Source organism: Leptodactylus fuscus, chromosome 3 (assembly GCF_031893055.1).
Source record: "Leptodactylus fuscus isolate aLepFus1 chromosome 3, aLepFus1.hap2, whole genome shotgun sequence".
NCBI classification, from domain to species: Eukaryota; Metazoa; Chordata; class Amphibia; order Anura; family Leptodactylidae; genus Leptodactylus; species Leptodactylus fuscus.
In genome coordinates, this window is record NC_134267.1 from 171,168,521 (window position 1) to 171,185,505 (window position 16,985).

The window sequence follows — 16,985 nt, forward strand, 5'->3', positions numbered from 1 at the left end:
CTTCCTCCCTAGTAACTCAGATTAGGGCTGAGAGGCAATTTAACCCTTTCCTAGCACCTCCTGCAAAGGCGGGGGGGGGGGGGGGTCTGCTGGGAGATTTTGGGAGACATTAGCATCTAGGGCAAGACAGGCAGCTCAGGGAAGTGCTGAGTCTGCTGATTTCATCCCCATGCTCGGACACAAGTCTCCTGTCAGTGCACGTGGTGGAGATATGCTGCCTGATGGGAGGGGATAAAGGAGAGATGGCAGGGACAGACTGAATAAATATCTCTGCTTTATATTGGCATCATCTTTTGATTGTCTTTTAATTTAGGGAGCGTTCACACTACCGTCATTGTCCGACAGCTAGTGTCCGCTGCTAATGTCTGTTCAAAATCTCGCATGGACATTAGGAGTGGACACTAGCTGCGTCCGTGACATTTTTCATTGACTTAAATGGCGATCGGGTGTGTTCTTTTGCACTCCGTGCCTGTCCTTAAGTGTCCGCACCTAAAGATGTCCGACTTTTCAAGCGGACAGAAAAAACCAACATGTAGGCTTTTTCTAAATCAATGAAAAATGTCACAGACACAGCTAGTGTCCGCGGCTAATGTCCATGCAAGATTTTGAATGGACATTAGAAGTGGACACTACCTGTCAGACAATGACGGTAGTGTGAACGCCCCCTCATTTTGGACGTTACAAGGCTTACAAGTGTAACAGCAATTTTCCAGATTTACAAGAAAATTCCCCAAATTATTTTTTTAGGGACGACTTCAGTTCTGAAAGGAATTGTAAAGGCCTATATAATAGAAACCCCCGTATATCACCCAATTTTCAAAACTGCACCCCTCAAATAATGCAAAACAGCATTTGGGATGTTTGTTAACCCTTTAACCATTTAATAAGAATAAAAATAATATGGAGGTGAAATTTAGACATTTAACTTTTTTCACTAATACATTCATTTAGACCTAAAATTATCACATTCAAAAAGGATTAAAGGAGAAAATGCATCTGACATTTTATTGTGCAATTTCTCCCGTGCACAGAAATACCCCACATGTGGGTGTAAACTGAGTTTTGGGCAGACGGCAGCACATGGAAGGGAAGGAGCGACACTGAGTTTGAACAACAGATTTTGCTGGAATAGCTTTAATGCGCCATGCCTCATTTGCAGAGCCCTTAGCGTACCAAAACAATGGAAACCCCCCCCCCCCCCCCAAAGTGTCCCCATTTTAGAAACTACACCCCTCACAGAATTCATCAAGGGGTAAAGTGACCTTTTTGACCCTACATTAGAGTGTATAAATGAAAATGACTAAAATGTCACTTTATCCCCAAAGTTTTCATTTTTACAAGGGGTTAAAGGAGAAAAAGCCCCCCACAGTTTGTTAAACAATTTTTCCTGAACACGGCAATACCCCATATGTGGCCATAATCTGCTGTATTGGAACATGGCGGGGCTCAGAATGGAAGGAGCGCCATTTGGCTTTTGGAGGGCAGATTTTGTTGGAATATTTTTCAGGTGCCATGTCACATTTGCAGAGCCCCTAGAGTACCAATACCATGGAAACCGCCTAAAAGTGACCCCATTTTGGAAACTACACCACTCATAGAATTTATCTAGGGGTATACTGAGCATTTTGACCTCACAGCTGTTTCACAGATTTTATTAACCTTGGGATGTAAAAATGAAAAATTACTTTTTTTTCCCAATAAATCGTCCATTTAGCGTCATATTTTAAATTTTTGCGAGTCGTTAAAGAATTAAAAGCCCCCCATAATTTTACACAATTTCTCCTGAACACAGCAATACCCCATATGTGATCACAATCTGCTGTATGGCTACATGGTGGGGCTCAGAATGGAAAGAGCGCTATTTGGCTTTTGAAGGGCAGATTTTGCTGGAATAGTTTTGAGGTGCCATGTCGCATTAGCTGAGCCCCTAAAGTATCAATACAATGGAAACCCCTCAAACGTGACCTCATTTTAGAAACTACACCCGTCAAGGAATGTATCAAGGGGTATTATGATTTTGAGACTAAAAATGCTTCCCAAAAATTGAAATTTTTAAAGAAATATGCCATTTCGATGCCCAATACGTTGCACCCACTTTCTGTTGTCAGAGACCTGCACTCCTAAAACTATTAAGTGGGCCATCCCGAGGGGCAAAAAATTATATATGTGGGTATAAACTGCTGCTTGGGCACACAGCAGGGCTCAGAAGGGAATGAGCACTGCGCTTTTTAGCTTTTGGTTGTACAGATTTAGAGGGACTTTCTTGACACCACATTGTTTTGCAGAGCCCTGGAGGTGACAGTAAGCTGGATTTCCCCAAGAAGTGACCCCATTTTGTAGGGGCAATTTTAGGGTCTCTGCAAAATTGTCATGGCATCCAAAAACAAAACAGTCTAAGTCTGTGTTCAAAAAAACAAATAACCCTTCTTCCCTTCTGTGTCCAGCTGTGCCCCAATATCAGTTTATACCCACATATGACATTACGTCCGTTATCCTGGGTACACCAGTGTCAGACATGTGCCATAAACTGCAGTTTGGACGCACAGCAGGGTGCAGAAGGGAAGGAGCACAATGCGGCTTTTGGAGTACAGATTCAGATGTTTGGTATTTGTCATGTTTGTAGAGCCTGTAAGGTACCAGAAAAGTGGATTCCCCAAAGGAGTGACCCCAGTTTGAAAACTGCACCCCTCAAAGAATTTATCAGGGGGTGTAGTGAGTATTGGTATCCCAGTCGTGACTGCACAGCGGATGGCGAAGAGGGAATATGTAAGCCAAGTAAATAATACCGGAAATCTACGCCAGCTACGAGCACATGGCGCCTCATCATAAATCAGCGTACAATAAGCATACAATCCTCCTCACCAATTTACGCTACTTCTAGTTTTCTTTCCTGGGATGCCACTATGCTGAATTCCTTATAAGAACTAATGCTTGCATACAGCTCTATTATGTCATGTGCTCCTTAGGCTTCCTAGATGTGAACAAAGCCTTAAAGGGGTTGTCCCATCACAAGGATCCTATCTATACTGCTGGCTAATGTGAATGTAAGACTTTTCCTAAATACATTGCTTCAGCAAAGCTGCTTTGTTTGTCCACTATCTTACTTTATTCAGTTCATTGTTGACACAGCCCTTGACTTATTTGCTCAAAAGTCAAGTGATGTATCTGCTGCTCTCAGGGGGGAGGGAGGAGGGGCTAAGTGCAGGGAGCGAGCCTGTGTATCTAGCTATTCCTGTGTCTACACCACATGACCTAGGTCCTGCTCTCAGATAGAGGAGAGGAGCTGCAATCATTTCTGAACTGTCTTCTGTTCTCCCAGTTATCAGGCTAACTAACTCATTTGTGTTCGTGTTCATTATGGCAGAGACAGGCAGTCTCTGTATGTAACACAGAATGGAGTTGCTGCTGCCTGTACTTCATAGTCCAATATGGGTGGGCGGAGCTACATGTGAATTTGGGGGCGGAGCTAAACAGCAGGTTGCATGTGAAACCCCGCCCACCAAATGATGCAAGAAACCAGAAAGAAAGAAGATTTTACAGCAGTGAAGACTGCTGAGTATGCGACATGGGAATACCCCTTTAATTACTTGCTGGGAATAGCTGAGCGTGACTGTTTATTTTAATAGTGACATATCAGAAAGCAGCTGGCAGACACTCCAGGTACGATTTGGCTTGGTCCACACTACACTTGCTTTTCATGTTCTACCTATATGAGATGGAAGTCTCCTGATGCATGTGCTGCCAATGTGTCTTATTGTATGTTATACAGTGCCATATGTTACCCATAGGCACCAATTTTGAATGGGTATACTGTGCAGCATACTATTTTTGCAGTGGTTCACTGTATTGGAAACACTTTGCCATACAGACTGCTTATACACTAAACACATGCTAGCCTTGTGGCCTCTCTTAGGTGAATTGGAGCTTATGGATGCATTTGGAGTACACATGGGATTTTTCCAGACTGGCACATACACCAAATATAAAGAAAAAACTAAATGTGAACATAGCAGATAGATCAGTGAGAATGTATCCTTCTAATCCTTCTTTCCCAGGTGTCATAGACATGTAAGCAGATCCTGCTGAAATTGGAAGTCTATCAATAAAAAGCTGACATTTACATTCAGATTAGAAAGAAGAGCCGCAGAAAAGGTGAAATGAAGAATGAAAAAATAATGATCCATTCATTGCTACTGTAAATGGGAGGTTTAAAGAGGACCTTTCACCATATCCGGGCACAGGCAGTGTTATATACTGCCAGAAAGCTGACAGTGCGCTGAATTCAGCGCACTGTCGGCTTTCCCGATCCGTGCCCGGTGTAAAGCGCTATCGGTCCCGGTACCGTAGCGCTTTACAGTCAGAAGGGCGTTTCTGACCATTAGCCAGAGACGTCCTTCTGCCTCGCGGCGCCAATCGCGCTGTACTGTGGAGCCGGGAGGAACTCCCCCCTCCCACTCCTGATAATGCTCGTCTACGGACAAGCTGTGTGAGCAGAGGGAGCGGGCGTTCCTCCCCGCTCCACAGCACAGCGCGATTGGCGCCGCGAGGCAGAAGGACGTCTCTGGCTAATGGTCAGAAACGCCCTTCTGACCATAGAAGAGCTACGGTACCGGGCCGTAAGCTCTTTACACCGGGCACAGATCGGGAAAGCCGACAGTGCGCTGAATTCAGCGCACTGTCAGCTTTCTGGCAGTATATAGAACTGCCTGTGCCCGGATATGGTGAAAGGTCCTCTTAAAAATTAAAAATCTTTTTTCTGGGGCTAACACGTCGGAATAGCCTTTAGAAAGGCTATTCGTCTCTTACCTTTAGATGGGATCTCCGCCGTGCCGTTCCTTAGTAATACCGGTTTTTACCGGTATGTAAATTAGTTCTCTGGCAGCGATGGGGGTGGGCCCCAGTGCTGAAAATGCGATGAGGGCGTCCCCACCGCTGCTTGAGAACAGGATCCTGCGCCGCCTCTATCTTCTGCTAGATCCTCCCCTTCTTTCCTCGTCTTTCTTCGGCAGCTTCACCTCTGTTGGCTCTGACACTAGTAGAGCCGACTGCGCATGCGTGGCCATAGTTCCGAGGCTCTACTAGTGTCTCAGTGGCAGAGCCAACTGCGCAGGCGTCAGAAGAAAGACGAAGAAAGAAGGGGAGGATCCAGCAGAAGATAGAGGCGGCGCAGGATCCTGTTCTCAGGCAGCGGTGGGGACGCCCTCATCGCATTTTCAGCGCTGGGGCTCGCCCCCATCGATGCCAGAGAACTAATTTACATACCGGTAAAAACCGGTATTACTAAGGAACGGCGCGGCGGAGATCCTATCTAAAGGTAAGAGACAAATAGCCTTTCTAAAGGCTATTCCGACGTGGTAGCCCCAGAAAAAAGATTTTTAATGGTAGAATCCCTTTAAAGGGAACATATCACCAGGTTTACAGTGCCCTGTCTTAAGTAGTGCCAGATACTCTGATTATAAGGCTGTGTCACATATGTCAATATACAGTAGTTTTCATAAAATCAGAGTTTATCAGGTACAGCATGGACTGAGCATGCTCTAGAGCAGGGGTCCTCAAACTGCGGCCCGCCAAGCACTTCTGTCTGGCCCCGCCGACGACGCCGGCAGGCGTGCATTTATAATGAAGCTCCTGGGGAGATCGGGCCAGGCCATGGAGCGCACTTCACTTTACCTATTGGAGGGCACTGCTGCCGATGTCTGTGCAACCTGCTCTGCCTCCGGCCCACTGTTTAAAAAGTTTGAGGACCCCTGCTCTAGAGTCTACCATATTGGGCCACATGTACACGACCATGTATCCAAGCTGAGATTGAATGGTATGGATGGCATACGTGTGCCGCCCCAAGCCTCTAGTCACTGATCTTAGTGAACCTTGACTGGAAAAATGACAGGCATGGGATCTTCCTGAGTTTTTCCCCTGGATCAGAGCCCCATACATGGTGATAATACATGGTTGTATGTATGGGGCCATAGAAATGAATAGGTCATTATGTTAGCTGAACATGAGGCCTTAATGAGTAGTGGGTTCTTCTCACCCCCAGGTAATTGCCAGCACAGTGATCTGGAGAAAGCTGCCAATCACCAGGGAGCCTGACCCTCAAATAAAAGCGTCCAGGGCACAGTACATGATAAACTGATTTTATTAAACGCTCCTGTATATTGATATGTGACACTTTGCTAGAATTAGGATCTCTGTCACTACTTTGTTGCCCTAAGGTGCGGCAGCTAAACATAGGGACAGAATCCCTTTAACTCTTGACTATAGCTACCTTTTAATGAAACTCCCTCAACCTGTTGACCCAAGGAGCAGACATCAGCAGCAAAAATTTGCAGATATGAAAGCGGATAGTGTCCACCAATTTCATGCTTTACAGTTTCAGTATAATTAAACCTACTGTTTGTGCACCTCTAGGAAACCATATGAAGAACCAGTTCAGGAAATACAGATCTTCCTTCTGTATGTGTGTGCCCAAGCATGTGACAAATATGCTGAAACCTGACATTTCCTTCCGCGTGCATGCACAAAGATACAGTACTTCATAAATACACCTAGGCGCAGTGAAACAAGAGAAAAACAAGGATTTCCAAGACACAGAGAGTAGTACACATCTAGTACAGGATCTATGTCATGCATCTAGACCAGGGGTAGGCAACTTTCTTTATGTTTGGCGTGCAGATTTAAACTAAGACATCAAAGATGAGGTCTTCGGAGTGCCGATCAATAATTGTAAGGCTGATGACCCCTACATTATAGTCATATAGCACAAACTGTACATAGGGGTGCTGTCATACTGTGCTCCCAGCCACATGCGTTTACCACTTTTTGCCTTAATACACCTGTACTTTTCCATTAAAGCAATGTAAGTACGTGTGTAACCCACAATTAGTGGTAAGTGTATGTGACTGGTAGCAGAGTGAGTTAACACCAGTACAGCAGTGACACACTATCTACCTGGACGCTGCATCTAGTCCCCGGCCACTGACACTTTCACTTTTCTGTAAACGTGGATTCATTTCAGCCACTTAATTTCTGGCTGTGTAGTGCCCAGGAAATGGATTTGGCTATAGCCGCACCTGGGTACATAGTGTGTCACCATCTGAATAGAAGCATCCTAAGGCTGAGGCCCCATGTTGTGAAAACTATTTTTGTTGCAGATTTTGCTGTGGGGTTTTTTTGAGCCAAAGCCAAGAATGGCTACAAAAGGAATGGGAAATATAAAGGAAGCTTCTTATACTTTATTTTCTGCTCAATCCACTCCTGGCTCAGAAAAAAGCAGCAAAATCTGCAACAAAAAAGCTGCTTTTCCATGTGGGGCCTTAGGCCTCCTGCACAAAAATGGCATGGATGTGGTTTTCACACATTAAAATTAATTGACAGGGCTACAAATGCAGAAAAATATAGGACCTGCTTTAACCCTTTCCCAACATCCGCTGTAATAGTACGGTGCATGCTGGGTGTGTAACTATGGCGACTGCCATAGCCGCCGGGTGTCTACTGCTTTACACAATGGACAACCGGCGCTAATGTCTCCGATCGCTCCCCGGACCGATCAGAGGCATTAACTCCTTCGGCGCCATTCTCCCGGCAGCGCATGAGCGCCGCCATTTTGCCAGTGATCGCCCGCGCCTGGAGCAAGAAGACGGAAGACGGAAAGCACAGACCGGGTCCGGCGATGAGCGTTTTATGCTCTCCGCCGCGAAACTGGATTTTTTAATCCAGACACAGAGTACTGCATGTCCGACTCTGTGTCCGGATTATAAAACCCGGTTTCGTGGCGGAGAGCATAAAACGCTCACGGCCGGACAGCTTTCTCACCCATTCAAATGAATAGGCGAGAAAGACTCCTGCAGGTTTCCGTCTTCTGCTCTGTTTTATGCAGGAAACGGAAACCTGCAGTACGGAGAGAACGCAGATGTGAACGAGCCCTTAGGCAATCTACATACTAAAGGTAGGTGTGGAATAGACTTTCTAAAGGCTATGCAAGGATGTGATTAGTTAAAAATAACTTTTCCCAGTGATAGAGCCCCTTTAAAAGGAGGGGAGTGAAAAACAAAAATGCCATCGGCGGTAAGGGGGTTAATCTAGCCCAGATACAGCTGCAAAAATAATGTCTATGTGTATGGGCCCATTGAAATGTTTAGGGCCATACTTTTATACACAGTTGTGAATATAAAGCATGGTCATGTGCATTGCAGCTTAGTAACTCCATGTGCCTCATATTAATAGCAGTTAACCCCATCATGTCCCTCACATTAACCTGTGTACCTCACATAAGGGATACTGATATGAGACATGGAGGTAAAGCATTTCCATCATTGAGGGCCTGTATTAGCACCTTCATAAGTCTCACATATTAGTAACCCTTATGTGAGGTACACAGGGGTTAATGAGAGGGACATGATGGGGTCATTGCTATTAATGTGAGGCACACAGAGTTACAAAAACTAAATAACCCCAAATGCCTGACAATACGAATAGTAACCCCAGCAGGTACCTTTTTCGTTTTTCTACTTTGCCGTAGGAACTCTCCTCAAGGAGCCTTGGCAGAATGCAGACGGCAGGAGCAGGGTTCTGGAAGGATCCTCGTGTTGAAATTATTAGCTCCGCCTCTGCACTTTCCTCACCCCCTCTCATTGGTGGGAAGGGGGCGTGTCATACACCTCAGCTCTAGCAAAACACTGAAGGACCCTCCCTCTTACTACATGAAGGCCCCGTGCAGGATACCCTGCCAGCAATATAAGCCACGTGTGCCAAGGTTTGCAGACCCCGGATCTAGACTGTAGTGCAATGGTTTCTTACACTGAGCAAGTCATGTACAGTAGGTGCACAGTTCCTGTTACTGTAGTGCACACTGTTCTATTCTGCTCATTTCTTGCACAGATCTTGCATTAGGTATCTCTCACATTTTCACATATCTGCCCCTTTGTTCTTATTCTGCAGCTATGCTCAGTGTTAAGTAAATGTACATCTCGCTGCACATACCGGTACATCTGTTTTCTGATATGTCATGGACAGTGGAGGATTAAGTGTACCCTGGACAGCAGTCAGCACCAGATTGACCTAATTTGACCTAATATATTGTGGCCCCTTTTACATATCTATCAATGACTAACTGGGCTGTGATGGATTGCTGTTTTATATCTCAAACGTCTACATTTTTTTCAGCTCCTTTGAACTCGAGCTAAATATGCTGTATTTTCACAAAAATTATATTAAACCTATATTTAAACCTCATTTTGGTTCCTCAGAGCAATCCCCTTACTTAAAGGCATCCTATCATTAAAACTTAATTTTTTTCTCACTAACACGTCAGAATAGCCTTAAGACCAGGGCCCCATGGGCCGTAAACGCCGCGATTTGCCTGCGTTTTACAGTGCAAGTAAAGGAGATGGGATTCATGCGAATCCCATGCCCACTTTTTGCAGCGCAGTTTTGCAAATCGCAGCATGTCAATTATATCTACGGAAACACCGGCAGCTTTCCCGTAGATATAATGTTAAAGAGAAAGTCCGCAGAGGAAAACTCTGAACTTTCCCTTAAAAGCGCTGCGGAAAGAACCTCAAAGTTATTTCCACAGCGCTTTTCACTGCTTTTATGGCCCGTGGGGCCCTTAGCCTTAGAAAGGCTATTCATCTCCTACCTTTAGATGTCTTCTCTGCACCGCAGTTCTGTATAAATCCTGGTTTTCGTCAGTATGCAAATGAGTTCTCTTGCAGCACTGGGGGTGGTCCTCAGCGCTCAAACAGCACTGGGGGCATCCCCAATGCTGTGAGAGAATTCTCCAGTGCCGCCTCCATCTTCTTCAGGAATGTCCTCTCCACGCGTCTTCTTCCAGCGCAAGCCTCAAACTTCTACATCTAGGGCACAGCTGACTGTGCATGCCCGCCGGCCACAAGAAAATGGCCGCTTACACAGTATTGTAAGCGGCCATCTTCTTGTGGCCGGTGGGCATGTGCAGTCAGCTTTGCCCTAGGCCCGAGAAACTGGACACGAGACGGAAACCCAGGGGCAACACGGTGGCTCAGTTTGTATGTTCTCCCCGTTTTTGAATGGATTTCCTCCCATTCTACAAAGACATACCGATAGGAGAAAAAAAAAAAGAAAAGGAGACTGAATCAGTGTCCGCCCGTGAACATCTTCATCTTCGTGGTGAAACCGTTTATTTTTTTTTTAACCGGACACAAAGTCCTGCATGTCCAGTTAAAAAAAAAAAAAAAAAGGTTTTGCCGCGGAGAGGCAGAAGACGCCCACGGCTGGTCACTTTGCAAACCAATTCAGTTCCCACTGAAGACATCTCTGACAAGTCACAAGTTCTAACAGTCCACGTTACTTTGTCCAGAAGGCATTCTACATTTCTAAGGCTTTGCCTATTGTTTGTTCCCTTGCACAAGCGGTGGTTAGTGACGTAGTGTAATGTACTGTCATATGTAGTTCTACAACAGTATCCTAACTGTTATTATAGTAGGCAAACTTTCCTGGGATTTCCATGCGCTGTGCCTGGAGGTCGCCACACAGCACCTTGAACTGTTCTTGTGTAGAGCACATTTTTACAGTGTATCCAGGAAACCACTGAGTATGAACAAAACTGGTTTGCCCGAGAGATCAAGGCCATAACTTCACCACCACTTCTAAGCTGTGCACATTATTCACATCCATGGACTGAGGACTGGCTAGTACAGTGTGCTGATTAAAAAACAAAAACAAAGATGAGGTACTCTGAGGACTGGTAAAAAATTGGCTGACAAGCCCTATACTAAAGTCATATAGCATAAACTGTAACATAGCTGTGCTGTCATACTGTGCTCCCAGCCACATGCGTTTGTTCTTTGCCATTAGAAGCAATGTAAGTATATGTATAACCCACAATTAGTGATAATTTATGCGACTGGTAGAGATTTTGCTGCATTTTTCTGATACAATGCCAGGAGTGGATGAGCAGAAGGGAGACCTAAGAAGCTTTGGCTCAAAAAATTGTTGTAAAATCTACAACAAAAATGCAGCGTTTTCACAACATGGGGCCTCTGCTTAGGGGAGCAGCACACAACCAGCGACATACTGTACTATAATTGATACAGGGCAGAATGTCGCTGGGAGGCAGGGAGTCCTAGATCATAGATGACTATACTGCTAGGGGTCCTGCTCTCAGCATGAAGTTCAAGCCAGTAAATCTGGCTGCCACACGGACCGGGTTTCACATGTGAAACATGGTCATGTTCTGCTCCCCTTAGGCCTCCTGCCAAAAAAATAGCACGGATGTGGTTTTCACTGACATACATGAAAAATTAATTGACACAGTCACAAATGCAGACACATATAGGATCTACTCCATAATTTGCAGCTCTTCAATTTTGGCCCAGAGCTACAAAAACAATGGCCATGTGTACGGGACCATTAAACTATAATAGTCCACAATATTAACCCCAATTCTGGATAAAAAGTCCGGTCATATGCATTACAATTTAGTAATTCCATGTGCCTCATATTAATAGCAGTTAACCCCATCATATCCCTCACACTAAACCCTGTGTACTTCACATAAGAGTTACTGATACGTGAGAGACATGGGGTAATTAAGTCAACATCTTCATCATTGAGGTCCTTTATTATTACCCCCATATGGCTCACATTTGTAACCCCATACCTCCCAACTTTTGAAGAACTGAAAGAGGGACAAAATGTGTGGCGCGCGGCAAATTTAGCCCCGCCCACTTTTGTGTTGACTCCGACCCACTCATTAATTTCTCATGTGCCCGCACACAGTATAATCCTCCTACAGTCACCCGTAAATTATATGTCCCCCCTCTATCTCTCCCCCAGTTTCATATACACCCTTCATCTGCCCCAGTTTCATGTCCCCCCTCCATCTCTGCCCCCAGTTTCATGTCCCCTCCATCTCTGCCCCCAGATTCTGGTCCCCCATCTCTGCCCTCAGTTTTCTGTTTCCCCATCTCTGCCTCCAGTTTCTTGTCCCCCCCATCTCTGCCCCCAGATTCATGTCCCCTCCATCTCTGCCCCCAGATTCATGTCCCCCATCTCTGCCCCCAGATTCATGTCCCCTCCATCTCTGCCCCCAGATTCATGTCCCCTCCATCTCTGCCCCCAGATTCATGTCCCCCATCTCTGCCCCCAGATTCATGTCCCCTCCATCTCTGCCCCCAGATTCATGTCTCCACATCTCTGCCCCCAGTTTCGTAACATCCTCTCCTTCATCTGCCCCCAGTTTCACGTTCCACCTTAGTGTACACATTACACTTACCTTCTCCTTCGCTCCCTCGCCGCTCTCTCCGCGCCTCTCTTTCTCGCTGACACAGTTGTAGACGCGATGTGACTTCATCACATCGCGTCTACACAGCCTGTAGGCGGCGTGCAGCGGTGAAGCAAGGAGCTGACCTGCGTCAGCTCCTTGCTTTAGCCGCGTATATGTTCAACTCAGATCTGCGTCCATGTGACATTCAGTGCACGTTGGGGATGTTCAGACTGGTAGAATGCGCACTCTGTGGAAACATTCAAATGTACAAACTAAAGAGGAAAATCTGTGGCGGATCTGAAGGAAATCCAGATGTAACAGGTGTTGGTTACTCATTTCTGGTGAGACTGAATCGTTTCAACATTTCCATTGCTGTTCATCAAAATTACAGGATGTATTAATTTTTGTGTTTCATATCGAGACAATGCCCACAACCAGACTGGCATCCCCAAAGTTGTACATGAAAAAAATCTAGGGAAATAAAACCCAGCTAATCCCCATAAGTCAATAGCACTTCCGTATTTACCACCAGTGATAACGGCGATTGAGAACATATTAGGCAGGTTAGATTTCCCTGCCATAATGAATACAATGAGTTTAACCATTTACAGACAGTGTTTATTGCTATGGACTTATTTTCTTGCAGTATATGGAGGAAATACCACCACATGTGTACAAGGTTTAGGCAACCGGTTCTGTCCTGCTTTATGGGTGCAGGGTCCCCTATCTGACAATGCAGAGTGCCTCAGTATTGTAAATGTGACCATTGAGCAATATCTCTTGACAAGTTCATTGTGAGGCGAAAACCTGCGCTGAGCTAGCTGTAACAGCTTCCGTCTGCCTGGATCTATACATTACTGCAACTGGTCACTTTATGGCCATTGTCAAAAACAACTTCTGATAAGATTTTATGACTAGGAAAAGGAACAAGTTCCCTTAAAATCTGCTGTTATGAGGTGTATTTTCCATTTGACAATGCAATCTGACAGTTTACTGATAATAGCAGCAGCAAGTCCATCAGTTTAGATACTTAATTTTTAAGTTTGCTAAAATTTCATAATCTTGCCAAATCTTCAATCTATATTTATGAAGTCTCTATATACAATTGCTAGCTAATGGCAAGAAGCTCTAGTATCAAAGATGCCCATGTGTCTTATAAAGGTATCTTCCCTTATCAAGAGTGGTCTCTTCTGATCAGGAATGGTAAAAATCAAAAAAATCTTTGTTCACATGTCTCGTCACTAGATTTCGTGCCTATTTGGTTAAATTAAGTTTACAACAATGACGTATATGACTATATCCAATAAGGTTGCATAAACTATCTAATAAAGGGATATTCACAAAATAGGGCAGTGGTCAGCAACCTTTTTTGTATTGTGTCGATTTATAAGAAAGAAAAAAAATCAAAGATGAAGTAGTCAATGTGCTGTGTAGTTATTGTAGGGATGTAGACCCTTACCTGAAAGTCATGTTGGCAAACTATGAGGGCATAAAATTAATGGATTAGTGTTATGTTTCAATGAGATCTTTGTGCCTGACTTTTTTGGGAAAGAGGATACTACTTTCTGCTGCAACACAAGAATCACAGTGGCAGTAACATAACCAGCAAATTGACTTGCAGCCCCCCCCCTCAGCATAGCAACCCCTTTACTGCCCACCCCCCACAGTATAACACCCAATTTACCCACACTATAAAGTCACAAAGTGGCCTCCAGACAATATATGTCCCATAGCAGCCCCTCCACACAGTATGATGTTTCACCATGGCCCCTGTATACAATGTCCCACAATGGCCCCTGCACGCATACTATTATGATGCATAATGGATTCAGACCACAGAGTATAATGATTATATTACTTGCCTCTGGTGCACTCCTCGCTTTCAGCTCTCTTCAATGTTGGACCAGATGTCACGAGAGCCAGACCAGCGTCGTGACACAATGACGCCAGCCTGGCCTGCGTGACGTCTGAGCAGAAGGGGGATCGGTAAGTAAATAGGGCCAGTTACCTGGTGGGGTTACATCCTTAATGTCCCGGGCTCTGTGGCAGCCACTACCCCGGTATTTACACCACTGTACAGTGGTCTCTATAAGCCTGCTTTGTGGGGGACAGAGGATGCCCCTCACACAGCGCAGTCAGTTTGTTGAATACAGCTATACAAATCTGTCCAGTCTTGTTGAAATAAATAAATGCCCAGTTTAGTGTATTTAGCTACCATATTCTACTTTTGCAATTGTGTCACATCTCTCACTTATTGCCCCCTTATTGTCTCTTCCCCTCTGACTGTGGGTCCCTGTGCCAGGTACATTTGCCTGGGTTGCCAAATTCTGCACTGGTGCCAGGAGTTTCTGATCCCTGGAATAGGAGATAAATTGCAGCTCATTTGGGGTCTGACAGCTGCCCCCCTCCCATCTAGAGGATAGTGCAGTGGTGAGGCAGCATGTGCTATTCCAATTAGTTTAATAGGACCACTGAAGGTAGCCAAGTACTATAATTCAGCTATTGAAATTAATGGAACGGAGGCACATATACCAGCACCTATTCAAGTCAATGGGATCTGTTTTTTACGCCGCTCACTCTGAACGAGTTTACGTTCAGAATAAGCGGAGCGTAAACTCCGTGTGATGGCTCCCTAACGTTACAAAAAAAAACAGACATGATAAACAGATTAACCACAGACAGCACGACCTGAAAATAAGCATGGTTGTGTGTTATCCGTAATTACGGAAGATGTGTGAATAAACCCTTCCTTAGACTACATATTCTCAGTATATGCCAGATTTATCCTAGTGACTGATCCAGACTGATAAATCTGGGAGACCTATTGCCGCTGTGAGAAGGTGACAGGCAGAGTGCTGGAATCTCACTATGTCTCCTCCAGGTTTATAACTTGTGTGGTCCAGTGCAGGTCTGGAGTAGGCCTCAGCCCAGTTGTAGATCCTTGGCTCATTATTGGGCCAGGAAAAGGCTGCAGAAACCACAATCTACATGTTCTGGATATCTCTAGTCATTCATGGCTTTTATGACAAGTACCAAAGGATTATTAGGCCCCATTCACACGGGGCAAGAGGGGGTGGATTTTGGCACAGAAACCTCCTCTAAATCTACCCCCTCACAGAGGTCTATGTAGCAGTTTTTTTTCCCACTAGCGGAAAAAAGAAGCGAGCTGCCCTTTCTTGAGGCAGATACCGCCTCAGGAAATCAATACAAGTAAATGGGAGGCCAAAAACCGCATCACAGTTTTTTTTGCCAAAGACCTGAAGTGTTTTTTTTTTCGGACCAAATTCCACCCCACCCTATTCACATGTGAACTAGCCCTTAGACCAACCCCCATATAAATTGCACGATAATTTGCATACAACTAGTAGTGAGTGAAAACCACAAACAACCCATGCTTGGAATGCAAGGTGTGTGAATCTGCATATCAATAGCAGAAACTAAAAAAGACACTTCTCCATTATCTTAAAGTGTGATAATCTGCATACTGATAGAAAAGGATGATCCCGACACTCCTCAGTGTGTATTCTAAGGTGTACTCTAAGGCACAAACCTGAGTCTGGCAGAGATATCCAGTATTTGGCTACCACCACTAACATTAAATCAACAGTAAAACTGTCTCTCACTGCAAGACTGGGATGGTAAAAGGCAGTGGCGTAACTAGGAATGGCAGGCCCCGTGGCGAACTTTTGACATGGCCCCCCCCAACCAACACCGAAGACCTCGACCGACCCCCTCCTATGCATTCCTGTGCGCTCTATTATCCCCCATAGTGGCCCCTGCACACAGTATTATAACCCATAGTGGCTCCTGCACACAGTATTATCCCCCATAGTGGCTCCTGCACACAGTATTAACCCCCATAGTGGCACCTGCACACAGTATTATCCCCCATAGTGGCTCCTGCACACAGTATTATCCCCCATAGTGGCACCTGCACACAGTATTATCCCCCATAGTGGCCGCTGCACACAGTATTATCCCCCATAGTGGCCCCTGCACACAGTATTATCCCCCATAGTGGCCCCTGCACACAGTATTATCCCCCATAGTGGCTCCTGCACACAGTATTAACCCCCATAGTGGCCCCTGCACACAGTATTATGTCCCTTAGTGGCCCCTGCACACAGTATTATGTCCCATAGTGACCCCTGCACACAGTATTATGTCCCATAGTGGCCCCTGCACACAGTATTATGTCCCATAGTGGCCCCTGCACACAGTATTATGTCCCATAGTGGCCCCTGCACACAGCATTATCCCCAATAGTGGCCCCTACACATAGTATTATGTCCGACTGTGGACACCCATAAACAATTATTATACTCTGGGGTCTTTTCAGACCCCAGAGTATAATAATCAGAGACCCGGGGGAATAAAAACATAAAAAACCACTGTTGCTTATCTGTCCCCCGGCTCCTACGCTGTCTTCTCCGCTGCCGTCCTTCTTCAAAGACGTCAGACGTCACATGACCCGGGACGCAGGCTGGGTTCATGTGACGTCAGAGTTGTCAGAAAGGACGTCAGGAAGGAGGCCTGGCAGGTTCGTGGAGAGGTAAGTAACAGTGTTTTTTATGACCCCCAAAAGACCCCCCAAGTATAATGATAGCAGCGGTAGCGGCTGTCACCGGGCCCCTAATGTCCCGGGCCCTGTGGCAGCTGCCTCTGCTGCTATGGCGGTAGTTTTGCCACTGGTAAAAGGAATGTACAGCCCTCATTCTTATGATCTTGGAGGACTCAATAG